At 45.3% G+C, this 13,301-nt stretch overlaps 2 non-coding genes across 2 annotated transcripts; both read right to left on the minus strand.

Annotated features, from left to right (window-relative positions):
- Positions 1 to 4,887: 4,887 nt before the first annotated feature.
- Positions 4,888 to 5,104, minus strand: LOC144670157 (small nucleolar RNA U3). The gene has a single exon (XR_013573829.1). It is a non-coding gene; the product is annotated as a small nucleolar RNA U3 (small nucleolar RNA).
- Positions 5,105 to 9,571: 4,467 nt separating this feature from the next.
- Positions 9,572 to 9,643, minus strand: trnah-gug (transfer RNA histidin (anticodon GUG)). The gene has a single exon. It is a non-coding gene; the product is annotated as a tRNA-His (tRNA).
- Between the last annotated feature and the right edge of the window lie 3,658 nt (positions 9,644 to 13,301).

The following is a 13,301-nucleotide window of genomic DNA, read 5'->3' on the forward strand; positions in this document are numbered from 1 at the left end:
TGTGAAACTACTCAAGACACCACATTAGCTGTTAGCCAATACAGCAGAAAACAAAGCTTTACAAATTTGATTGCAATTTCACCATCCCAGAGGTTTGTGTACAGGAGTAAAAATATCTTGCTGCAATTGTATAGAGCCTTGATGAGTATAGTTTTGGTCTCCCTGTCTAAGAAAGGATATACTTGCCAGGGAGGGAGTTCAACAGAGGCTCACCAGACTAATCCCTGAGATGGCAGGAATGTCTTATGATGAGAGACTGAGGAAACTGGGCCTGTATTCTCTAGAGTTTTGAAGAATGAGAGGTAATCTCATTGAAACCTACAAAATTCTTACAGGATGTGACAGGGTAGATGAAGATTAGATGTTTCCCCTGACCGGTGAGAATAGAACAAGAGGACAGAGTCTCAGAATAAGGGGCAGGCCATTTAAGACTGAAATGAGGAGGAATTTCTTCACTCAGAGGGTGGTGAATCTTTGGAATTCTCTACCCCAGAGGGCTGTAGAAGCTCAATTATTGAGCATGTTCAAGACAGAAATTGATAGATTTCTGGTACTATATGGGGATAGCATGGGAAAGTGATGGGTAGATGATCAGCCATGATGTAATGGCCTACTCCTGCAACTATATTCCTATGAATCAGTCTGGTGAACCTTCATTGCACTCCCTCTATGGCAAGATCAGACAGCATTGTCATATAAGGCTCCAAATTTCATTCCTTTTACATGAGGGACCTCTGTTGGAAAAGCATTTACATTACACTTTAAGATCAGGAGTTTATCTTCATAAATTATGCAACTTTAATTTAAAGACACTAACACTCAGAATACATTTCCTCCCTCCACTCCTTTTTTCCCACAAATACACTTCATTCATAAAATTTATCAAAGTACATTATGTGACTCTTCAAAATTGAAATTACATAAAGTGCAAAACAAATCCGTTTCTTTCAACACATAATGCAGTATGCTGAGCTGCTTAATAACATTTACAATTAATGCTTATAATATTAATTTTTGTGCCAAACATACAGCCTGAGGTATATTTTATAGTTTCCAGCTTCTCAGTGTACATCAGTGACCCATCCTTCACAACACCTGAGGACCTTACACAGTGGCCTCTCCCCATTGAGCCCTTGCAGCAGCTGATCCAAGCTTCAGTGTGTCCCTCAGCACGTATTTCTGGACCTTGGAAATGTGCCAGTCTGCAATATTTGGTTGACCTTCAAGTTTCAGGCAGACCAAAGAGCGTCTTTCACCGACTTTGACGGTCCCCCAGTAGCAGCTGATGACCATCTCAGTGTCTATCCCGGGGAACAGCCCATTGTACAGTGAATCCCGTGTCATGGAGCTCCTCAGGGTGAACCTCAACAAAAATCACTGCATCTTTATCCAGACCTGCTTCGCAAAGATACATTCCAGAAGAAGGTGGCCAAGTGTCTCTTCCCCACCGCAGCCTCCTCAAGGGCATCATGACAGGATGGGGGGGAGTGACACTCTGGGTGTGCAGGAAGAATCTGACAGGATCTGACATTTCCCACCACCAGCCAAGCTACCTCTTGGTGTTTGTTTGAAAGTTCTGGCAATGAAGCATTCTACAAATGACTTTGACAATCTGCTCAGGGAACTATCCAACAGGACCCACCATCTCCTTTTCCACTGGGTCTTGAGGATGTTACGTGCAGACCACTGCATGATGGACTTGTGGTCAAAGGTGTTTATCTGTATAAACTTTTCCATGAGGGACAGGTGACCCAACTGAATGGAGCATTCCGCGGCAGCATGGCCAGACCCATCCTTCACAACATGGCCAGACCCATCCTTCACAACACCGGGGACAGGTAGAACCTCAGCACATAGTGACACTTGATGTTTGCATACCGAGGATCTACACACAGCTTAATGCAGCCACATACAGAGGTGGCCATCAATAGAGGTTGACAGCAGGTATGTTTTCCCCCACTTTATCTAAAAATTGCTATGTCGTGTCCCTGCAGACATGATCTGTTTTCAATCTCCAGATAAAGTGGAAGATGACTCAGGTGACCACCATAGCGCAAGAGTGAGGGATGGGCCAGACCTGTGCCACGTAGAGCAACACCAAGAGTGCCTCGCACTTGATGACCATGTCTTTATCTGCAATGGAGAGGGAGTGTTGTTCTCACATGCCCAGTTTTTGTTTCGCCATGGCCACACTCTTCTTGCAGGTCTTGGCGCATGCCCCAGACCCGCTGAACCATATCCCCGGCACCTCGTGGTAGTCTGACCCTCCACTCCTTACAGTCCGCACCTGTTGAACAGAACTCTTTTCACAAAGGTGAGATCCACGGTGTACTTCTTTTTCCCACGTTCTTTACCAGCACCTCACAGCGCTCTGCACCACTGGCTTGATGTTTAGATGTTCTTCTCCACTCTTCACCTGCCATTGTCGTTGGGCCACAGTGAAGATTGCATGTCACAAGGGTTTTAGGCCAAAATAAGCATTGAGATCCACCTAACTAACAAAACATCAAGACTCATCATTCAAAATTAAATGATGCTTCACCAAAAGGCCAAGAAATGATGCTTACTGATGAGTTAAAAACAGAGAGAGAGCATGGCAGTGGGGGAGAGGCAACAGATGGCAGTGTCAGGTTGGCTGAGGTCAAAAGCCCTTTGCACACTCGTGTCATGAAAGTATAATAATTTTCATAATGTTTTCCTGGTTTATTGTGAAGTAGGTTGGGTCTGTCTGTGCGTGATTTAATTACATTTGTAGTCAAGCAGACTGCAGGTTCAAATCATCAAAATAAGATAGGCACTTTACATGCTAATGAGTAAACATGGATGCTGGCTTAGCATGTAAGGTGTGAAGGGGATTTGCATTTTTAGATAAATGAAGGGATGTTTGGATTTCAAAGAGATCTTAGTCTGTTTACCAGATAAGCGAGGCTAAGCAATGTGTTTATTTTTCCCAAAGGTTACTGACAATATGTAGTGACAACATGAAAGTTTTATTGTTATGAAGGAGATACAGTTTCAAAGACGTATGGAACAATAGAATTTACATATTAAAAGGGTGAAACATATATAAAAGAAAATGAAAGGCCATGTGTCTGGAGAAGGCCATGCAAGGTCTAACATGGATGTGTGAAAAGCCTTCATGAAGCCTCCAGCATTTGTGCCTAAGTCTGCTGTCTAACGGAACTGAAGCTAGATAAAGCCTTTTGGAATTCCACTGTCCAGGGTATTGTGTAAACTTGCTGAGTCTGTTTTAAATCTAAAATCTATTTTGGACCATTGCCTTAAAGGGATTGTAACTGGGGTCAGGTTAATTGGGAATTTTAGGAGTTATTATAGTAGTAATTGTAGTCTTATGTGTGTGCTTGACATCTTTTATTTTGTTAATAAATATTTTAATTTAATTTTTTAAAATCTCTAAAGGTGGACTTATTACCTCTGAATTCAGTGCACGCATCTCATAATAAATACAAATTGCAAAACTGTTGTGATAGTGCAACCAAGTTTCCCTCGTGCATTTGGTCCACCTGGCACACATCATAACACTAGATAGAAACAATGGTGAAATTAATAGTGCTAATTATTTTGTATATTGGACAGCAACTTCCAGCGACCACAAGAATGCAGTTAGATGCCTAAATCAGGATGTTGCTGTCCAAGACGTCCTGCTCCTCGAAATGCTGCTCAAGAATGGTATCTCTCAGAGACTCGGCATTCAAAAACATCGAAAGGCCTTTTCTTTAGTCAAAATGTTATTGCTACCTGACATATTCTGACCAGAAGAAGTTAGGGCTTATCTATTCCATTCTACATAAATTGTTAATGGTATGATAAGTATTAATTAATGCCAAACAACCTTTATTTATATGCATATATATATAAAATAAAAACAGAAAATGCTGGAAAAACTCAGCAGGTCTGGCAGCATCTGTGGGGAGAGAAACAGAGTCAATGTTTCAAGCACGCGTGCCCCTCCTTCAGGGCTCTGATCTGTTAATGTTGCCAGACCTGCTGAGTTTTTCCAGCATTTTCTGTTTTTATTTCAGATTTCCAGCATCCACAGTATTTCACTTTTACTTTTTTTAAATTCATTCACAGGACGTGGGCATCACTTGCCAGGCCAGCATTTATTGCCCATCCCTAATTGCTCTTGGGAAACTGAGTGTCTTGCTAGGCCATTTCAGAGTCAGCCACACTGCTGTGGATCTGGAGTCACATATAGGCAGATTTCCTTCTTTAAGGGGCATTAGTGACCTAAATGGGTTTTTCTGATAACCAGCAATGGTTCCAAATTCATTAGACTCTTACTGAATTCAAATTTCACCATCTGCTGTGGTTAGATTCAAATCTGGGTTCCCAGAGCACTACCTCCACATCTCTGGATTACTAGTCAAGTGACCAAAACCATGATACCACTGCCTCGCCTCTGGCACTGAAAATTAACTTTAACAGATGTGAAACCTCATTCCTCCAAATTTTAATTACTGTTACAAACAACTTTTGGCTCTCCAATTTGTTTCAACTTTAAGTTGCTTCTTGCACCTAACTATGTAATATTAACTATGTAATATTAAACGTTCTGCTTCATAGACCAGCCTATGTAAATAACATAGGGAACATTAGGGGGAACTTCTTCACACAGAGAATGGTGAGAGTGTGGAACGAGCTACCATCTGACGTGGTAAATGCGGGCTCACTCTTAAATTTTAAGAATAAATTAGATACATGGATGGGCGAGGTCTGGAGGGTTATGGACTAGGTGCAGGTCAATGGGACTAGTGGAATAACATTTCGGCACAAGCTAGAAGGGCCGAATGGCCTGTTTTCTATGCTGCCGTGTTTTATAATTCTAACCAAAAATTCTTTCTATTTTTTAAACATATAAAGCTAACCACTCAGAATGCATTTCCTTCCTCCGCTTCCCTCGCAATAAGGAAAGAGAACGATCATCAATGGTTAAAAGCTTTTGCAAAAAGCAATACTTCTAACCCGCTTCACGCTCAGAAGGAAATGCTATAACTCCTCCTCGTGGTTAGTGAGACCGACCTTTTTAGAACACATTTCTCGAGTGAAAAACTATAGAAATGATTCCTAAAAGTATAGTCTTAACCAAAATTTGTCGCCATTGCGCTCTCCATTCTCAGCAAACCACCTTTAAAAGAGCCTGATCAGAAACCCATTTCTGGCCCATTCTTGTCTCCAGTCTAAAATGGAATCTTAAAACATTTGATCTACTTTTCACCTTTCTAAAAGCTATAATTGTTTGAAAAAGCTATAGATTCTGAGGTTTGCCATTACCCAGCATGCAGATAATTTGCATATATTAGCATTCACTCTCCAGTAATTGATCTGCTCATTGTGATAATCGTTATGCTGAATTTCTAGATCTAATCTAGTTGTGAAAGTTACTGAGACCAACAGGCACATTATTCTATCGATTTCCCTCATTTCAAAGATATTTAAGGAAAATAAAGAGCAGCAGCGTCCAGCTGTATGGTAAAACACTGGTAATTCCGTCTGGAGATCTCTGTTGGTTTGTTGTGGTATTACAGTTAGAGAATTACAAGAGCCTGTCAAAAACCAGTGTGTCTGGGACAGAAGCATGGATTCGTTACAGCACAGAAGAAGGCCATTCGTGCTAGCCCTCCTAAGGAGCAATTCACGTACAACCACTCCCCCACCCTCTCACCATATCTCTGCACATTCTTCCATTTCAGATATTTAGAAAATGTAGAAAAATTTACTGCACAGAAGGAGGCCACTCTGTCCATCGCGCCTCTGCTGGCTGAAAAACGGGATGTTGCAGGAAAATTGCATTGGGGTAGAAGATCAGCTATGGTCTAGTGGAAAGGCAGTGCAGGTTTGAGGGGCCGAATGGCCTACTCCTGCTCCTGCTTCTACTCCCCATGTTCCTATGTCCCACATTAAGTACTTTAGTTGGAACGTAGGCAATGTGGCAGTTAACTTACCCCCAGCAAACTGTCACAAATATCAATGTGACAATGACCAGATAATGGCCCGGATCTTCTGAGCAGCAGCAATGATGGTCAGATTGCCGCTGCACTTGAAGATTCCCCTGCGCATTTCTTCCAAGATCTTCCGATCCCAGCTGTCTGGGAAATGAGCAGTGCCTCATAGGGAACTCCAACAGAGGGGAGTTCTTGGGGAAGACACCCCGTCCTTTACAGCACCAGCTGCCATACGGTAAGTTTAAGGGTCCAGTCTGAACGTTAGTGAATAGGTGAGTGGATGAATGGGTAGGTGGCTGAGGTCGGTAGTTAGGTAGGTGGGTTGGTGGGTGAGGTGGGTGAGGTGGGTAGGTGGGTGAGATGGGTGAGGTGGGTAGGTGGTTGTGGATAGGTAGGTGAGGTGGGGAGGTGGGTGAGGATGGTGAAATGGGTAGGTGGGTGCAGTGGGTGAGGAGGGTGAGTGGGTAGGTGAATGAGGTGGGTAAGTGGGTAGGTGGGTGAGGAGGGTGAGGTGGGCAGGTGGGTGACCAGGGTGAGATAGCTAGGTGGGTGAGGTGGCTAGGTGGGTGAGTTTATTTCATGCTTCAAAATGATATCGTTGAGCCTAGTTGCAGTAATTGGAATTCACCTATTGTACTGGTACCTAAACCAGATGGAACACAAATACTGTGTGTGGACTGCTGAAAGGTGAATGCAGTGACAAAAGTGGATTCATATCCCATACCACGGTTGGGGGATTGCATTGAGAAAGTGGGACAATCGAAATTTATCACAAAGATTGAAAGGATATTGGCATGTACAGTTGTCGGAGAGAGCAAAGGAGATATCAGCTTTTGTATCGTCAAGTGGGCTATATTAGTTTAAAGTCATGCCATTTGGTATGAAGAATGCACCTGCGACATTTCAAAGACTGACAAACAAAGTAATTGCAGGTCTAAGCAATTGTGCCATTTATATTGATGATCTAATCGTTTTCAGTCAGACGTGGGAGGAGCATTTACAGCATCTGGAAGAATTATTTACTCAATACAAGAGGCTAATTTGGTGAAGAACTTGACTAAAGGTGAACTTGCAAAAATGTTAGCTACATATCTAGGCCATACCATTGGACATGGTAAGGTGGCTCTGGGAGATGTGAAAGACAAGGTTATCATGGATTTCCCAGTGCCTACAACAAAATGAGAAGTTTTTAGATTTCTGGGCATGAGTGGGTTTTACTGGAAATTTGTACGAAATTTTAGCCAAGTGGTTGCTCCACTGACTGAACTATTAAAAAAGAACAAGAAGTTTCAATGGACACAGGAGTGTCAGAAGTCATTTGACAGTTTGAAAACTGTATTAACTATGACACCAGTTTTGGCAGTATTCAATTATGCCAAGCAATTCAAGTTGGCCATTGATGCAAGTGATATAAGTATTGGGGCTGCACTGTTACAAGAATATGACACTGGAATTGAAAAACTGATAGGGTATTTTTCACGGAAGCTGAATGTAAAACAGAGAAGATATTCAAATATCAAAGAAGAGACTTTGAGTTTGGTGTTAGCATTGCAGCATTTTGAAATTTATGTTGCAAACCATTCATCAGAAACAATTGTTTATACAGATCATAATCCTTTGAAGTTTTTGGACAAATTTCAAGACACAAGTGCAAGGCTTTTCAGATGGAGTCTATTATTACAACCATTTAATCTATGGATTATACATATTGCTGGAAGAGAAAATCTGTTCGCAGATGCGGTATCAAGAGTTTGAAGCTTAAAGGAAGATGGGACATTTTTTAAAAAACCTAGACACTGAACTGGAGTAATTTCTGTTGATACCAAGGACTTGTGTATATATATTGTTATGTTAACACATGCATCTAGTAATGTAATAGTGTAATCAGTATGGGAGATAGTGTGAGATGGGTTATTAAAATGAAGCCATCTTTTAGAATTACGACGGTTTATTTTATGTTGGGAGGGGGATGTCATGAAGCTATTAATGTATATAATATTATTGGAAAATATTTTTCTTTTAAAATAGAGGTTTAGTCTGTGGGTGTGTCTTAATTGGATTAAAGCCAGCTAGTCTGGGTGCTTTGATGTGTACTAATTTTGAGATGTAACTGCATTTTTTGAATAGAGCATTCAAGGTGAGTGAAATCTGGCACCTAGCTAGCAGAGACCAAGCAATATGTTTATATCACTAATAAAATTGGTACCATGAAAGGGGTTTTATTGTTAGAAGTTGTGGGTTCAAAGAGGGTGGTGATACAATGAGAATTGACATTCATTGAGCTGTGCTAGGTATAACTTCAGCAGTTTTGTGCGTGCAGGGCAGAGGCAATGTAAGTTCAAAGCAGCTGTAAGCCTACACCTGTCTCCACAGGAACTAAAGTGAGAGGAACCTTGTTTTGAATTTGTAAGATGAAAATGCTTTGCCTAGTGTCTGGTTAAGCCTATGGGCTGCTGTTGCCTTAATGGAGATCAGTTTGGGAATTTGTTAAATGTTATGATAGTAGTAATTTGTAGCCATGTGCATATATATTTTAACTTGTATAAATTAATAAAATGTTTCATTTAGTTTAATATAAAACCTCTCGAGGACTGGTGGTCTGATTCTTGAATTTAGAGTTGCATCTCAAACATACCACTTAAAGTATAGGTTATGACAGTTGTTTAAAGTTTCCCTCTGGGATTTTTAAATAACTCAGCTTTACCAACTGCTGTCTTAAAACAATTGACCTACCAGCAACACCTCCAGAACACTGGAGCCAAACAAGACAAGAATGAATCTCATATGGAAGCTAGCAGATACCGCCCAAAGCAGCAGAGCCACTACGCACTGCTTCACTCACCCTGTCTACCTAACAGCAGCGACTGACTGCTGGTCAGTCTGGCTCAGGAGCCACCACAAAAGTGTGGTAGATATCCACCTGCAGGAAATCATGAGGATTATTCCTGGGATATTGAGACCAACACGGCTCGAGTGGCTTCCTGTGCTAGCACACATTGAACCTTCTGATGTCTGCAGGGATAACATCCTCCTCAAAGAACAACACGGGCTGACAGCTAATGAAGCACTCCCACTGACACAGGATCTCAAAGCAAAACCAAGCACTGGTCTGAAATCCTGTTGCCCCGCCTCTCGATTGCGCAGCTCCTGGTTGACTGCAATCATTGCCAGCCACAAACTGCATGGTCAAGTCCCAGATTCCAACTTTCCGTGGAAAATGTGGACAACCTTCAACCACTTGAAGACCGGCCAGGGAAGATGTGGCCACTCACTCCACAATTGGAGCATGAGGAACAGCTCAAATTGTGGCTACAACCATCCAGGTCAGACCATGGCCCACACACTGGGCTTCAGCCCTGAGAGATCCATTGCTGGTGGCATCACATCCATTCGTCCTGTGCCCCACTGAGGCCTGGACATCAAACTGCTTCCCCAGCCATACAATCCCTGGGTGAAAAAGGATTTTTCCTCGTGTCCACTTCGGTTCTTTCACCACCTAAATCAAATTAATTCTCCTGAAACCTAAACTAAAAAAGAGTTAGAGTGAAATTTTAAAATTGGAAAAAAGGAGAAGCTCCCAATGCCGTGTCATTGCCATCCCGCAATGCCGTGACTCGGATTCGAACCGAGGTTGCTGCGGCCACAACGCAGAGTACTAACCACTATACGATCACGGCGAGCTACTCAGGAGCCGACAGCACAAGCTGGAGCTCAGCTACAAGAGGCTAAACGTCACGCGTCACTGTGTGTGTCATCGTTTAGCGTCTTGACGTATGGGTCACGTAAAAACGCTCCGCGGTGCTTCAACTTGCCGGGGGGGCGGGGAGGCGGAATCGGGAATAAAGTTACCGCGCCGGCGGCTCAGACTGAGTGGGATCGTTGTTTTTGGAATTTCGGCCGGTAAACAATCGCAAACTACAAATATCGCCATCCGCATACTCGATGCTTGTGCGCAGTCGCAAAGACCACAGCTCCTGAAGTGCAATTGGGCAAAAGCGCATGCGCATTGTTGTCTCCGCGGGAGGGGGAATATACCTGACAGCTCAGCATGGCCGTTATTACCCCTCCCCCACCCTCCCTTAAACCTCTCCCCCCCACCCTCCACCTTCCCCAAATCCCTCCCCCATCCTCACCCTGCCCCAAACCCCTCCCCCACCCTCCACCTTCCCCAAACCCCTCCCCCATTCTCACCCTGCCCCAAACCCCTCCCCCACCCTCCACCTTCCCCAAATCCCTCCCCCATCCTCACCCTGCCCCAAACCCCTCCCCTACCCTCCACCTTCCCCCAACCCTTACCCACTCTCCATCAAACCCCTCCCCATCCTCACCGTCCCTCAAACCCCTCCTCCACCTTCCCCCAAACCCCTCCCCATCCTCACCCTCCCCCAAACCCCTCCCCACCCCCTCCCAATCCTCACCCTCCCTCAAACCCTTCCCCACCCCCTCCCCAAACCCCTCCCCATCCTCACCCAAACCCCTCCTCCACCTTCCCCAAACCCCTCCCCCACCCTCCACCTACCCCAAACCCCTCCCCCACCCTCCACCTTCCCCAAACCCCTCCCCCATCCTCACCCTGCCCCAAACCCCTCCCCCACCCTCCACCTTCCCCAACCCTTACCCACTCTCCATCAAACCCCTCCCCCACCCTCACCGTCCCTCAAATCCCTCCCCCACCCTCCACCTTCCCCCAAACCCCTCCCCCACCCTCCACCTTCCCCAACCCTTACCCACTCTCCATCAAACCCCTCCCCCATCCTCACCGTCCCTCAAACCCCTCCCCCACCCCCCACCTTCCCCCAAACCCCTCCCCCATCCTCACCCTCCCCCAAACCCCTCCCCATCCTCACCCTCCCTCAAACCCTTCCCCACCCCCTCTGCCAAACCCCTCCCCCAAACCCCTCCCCACCCCCTCCCCCAAACCTCTCCCCCAAACCCCTCCCCCATCCTCACCCTCCCCCAAACCCCTCCCCCATCCTCACCCTCCCTCAAACCCTTCCCCACCCCCTCCCCCAAACCCCTCCCCCAACCTCACCCTCCCCCAAACCCCTCCCCCACCCCCCACCCACCCCCTGGCAGTGGTGTTCCCATCCATCTGCTGCCCTTATCCTTCTGGATGGTAATAGTCGTGGGTTTGGAAGGTGCTGTCGAAGCTTGGTTAATTCCTGCAGTGCAGCTTGTAGATGGTACACACTGCTGTCACAGTGCGTCGGAAGTGGAGGGGGTGAATGTTTGTGGATATGGTGCCAATCAAGCGGGCTGCTTTGTCCAGGACGGTGTCCAGCTTCTTGAGTGTTGTGGGAGCTGTATTCATCCAGGCAAGTGGAGAATATTCCATCACACTCCTGACTTGTGCCTTGTAGATGGCGGACAGGCTTTGTGGAGTCAGGAGGTGAGTTACTCCTAGCCTCTGACCTGCTCTTGTAGCCACAGTATTTATGTGGCTAGTCCACTTCAGTTTCTGGTCAATGGTAATCCCCAGGATGTTGATAGTGGGGGATTCAGTGATGGTAATGCCATTGAACATCAAGGGACAATGGTTAGATTCTGTCTTGTTGGAGATGGTCATTGCCTGGCATTTGTGTGTCATTTGTCAGCCCTGGAATTTGTCCAGATCCTGCTGCATTCGGACATGGACTGCTTCAGTATCTGAGGAGTTGCAAATGGTGCTGAACATTGTGCAATTATCAATGAGCATGCCCACTTCTGACCTTATGATCAAAGGAAGGTCATTGATGAAGCAGCTGAAGATGGTTGGGCCAAGGACACTACTCTGAGGAACTCCTGCAGTGATGTCCTGGAGCTGAGATGACTGACCTCCAACAACCACAACCAACTTCCTTTGTCCCAGGTATGACTCCAACCAGTGGAGAGTTTTCCCCCTGATTGCTATTGACTCCAGTTTTGCCAGGGCTCCTTGATGCCACACTCAGTCAAATGCGGCCTTGATGTCAAGAGCAGTCACCCTCACCTCACCTCACCTCGGGAGTTCAGCTCTTTTGTCCATGTTTGAACCAAGGTTGTAATGAGGTCAGGAGCTGAGTGGCTCTGGCGGAACTCACTGGTGTCAGTGAGCAGGTTATTGCTAAGCAAGTACCACTTGATAACACTGTTCATGACCCCTTCCATTACTTTACTGATGATGGAGAGTAGATTGATGGGCGGTAATTGGCCGGGTTGGATTTGTCCTAATTTTTGTGTACAGGAGGTACCTGGGTAATTTTCTGCATAGCTGGGTAGATGCCAGCTATACGGGAACAGCTTGGCTAGGTGTGCTGCAAGCTCTGGTGTACATCTTCAGTACTATTGACAGAATAACGTCAGGGCCCATAGCCTTTGCAGTATCCAGTGCATTCAGCCATTTCTTGATATCACATGGAATCGAATTGGCTGAAGACTGGCATCTGTGATGCTGGGGACCTCCGGAGGAGGTCGAGATGGATCATCCACTCAGCACTCCTGGCTCAAGATTGTAGCATATGCTTCAGCCTTATCTTTTGCACTGATGTTCTGGGCTCCCCCATCATTGAGGATGGGGATATTTGTGGAGCCACCTCCTCCAGTGAGTTATTTAATTGTCCACCACCATCCACGACTGGATGTGGCAGGACTGCAGAACTTAGATTTGATCCATTGGTTATAAGATCGCTTAGCTCTGTCTATTACTTGCATGCCAAACAGCATAAGCAGCAAATAGCCCTGTGTTATAGCTTCACCAGGTTGCCATCTCAAAGAACAAAGAACAAAGAAAAGTACAGCACAGGAACAGGCCATTCAGACCTCCAAGCCTGCGCCGATCATATTGCCCGTCAACTAAAACATTTTGCACTTCCGGGGTCCGTATCCCTCTATTCCCATCCTATTCATGTATTTGTCAAGCTGCCTCTTAAACACCACTATCGTACCTGCTTCCACCACCTCCTCTGGCAGCAAATTCCAGACACTCACTACCCTCTGCGTAAAAAACTTGCCCCGCACATCACCTTTATAGTTTTCTCCTCTCACCTTAAATCTATGTCCCCTAGTAATTGACTCTTCCACCCTGGGAAAAAGCTTCTGACTATCTACTCTGTACATGCCACTCATAATTTTGTAAACTTCTATCAAGTCGCCCTTCAATCTCCGTCGCTCTAGTGAGAACAATCCAAGTTTCTCCAACCTCTCCTCATAGCTAATAACCTCCAGACCAGGCAGCATCCTGGTAAACCTCCTCTGTACCCTCTCCAACGCCTCCATATCCTTCTGGTAATGTGGTGACCAGAATTGCATGCAATATTCCAAGTATGGCCTAACCAAGGTTCTATACAGCTGCAGCATGACTTCCCAGCTTTTATACTC

This window comes from Cetorhinus maximus, chromosome 30 (genome assembly GCF_964194155.1).
Source record: "Cetorhinus maximus chromosome 30, sCetMax3.hap1.1, whole genome shotgun sequence".
Taxonomy (NCBI): domain Eukaryota; kingdom Metazoa; phylum Chordata; class Chondrichthyes; order Lamniformes; family Cetorhinidae; genus Cetorhinus; species Cetorhinus maximus.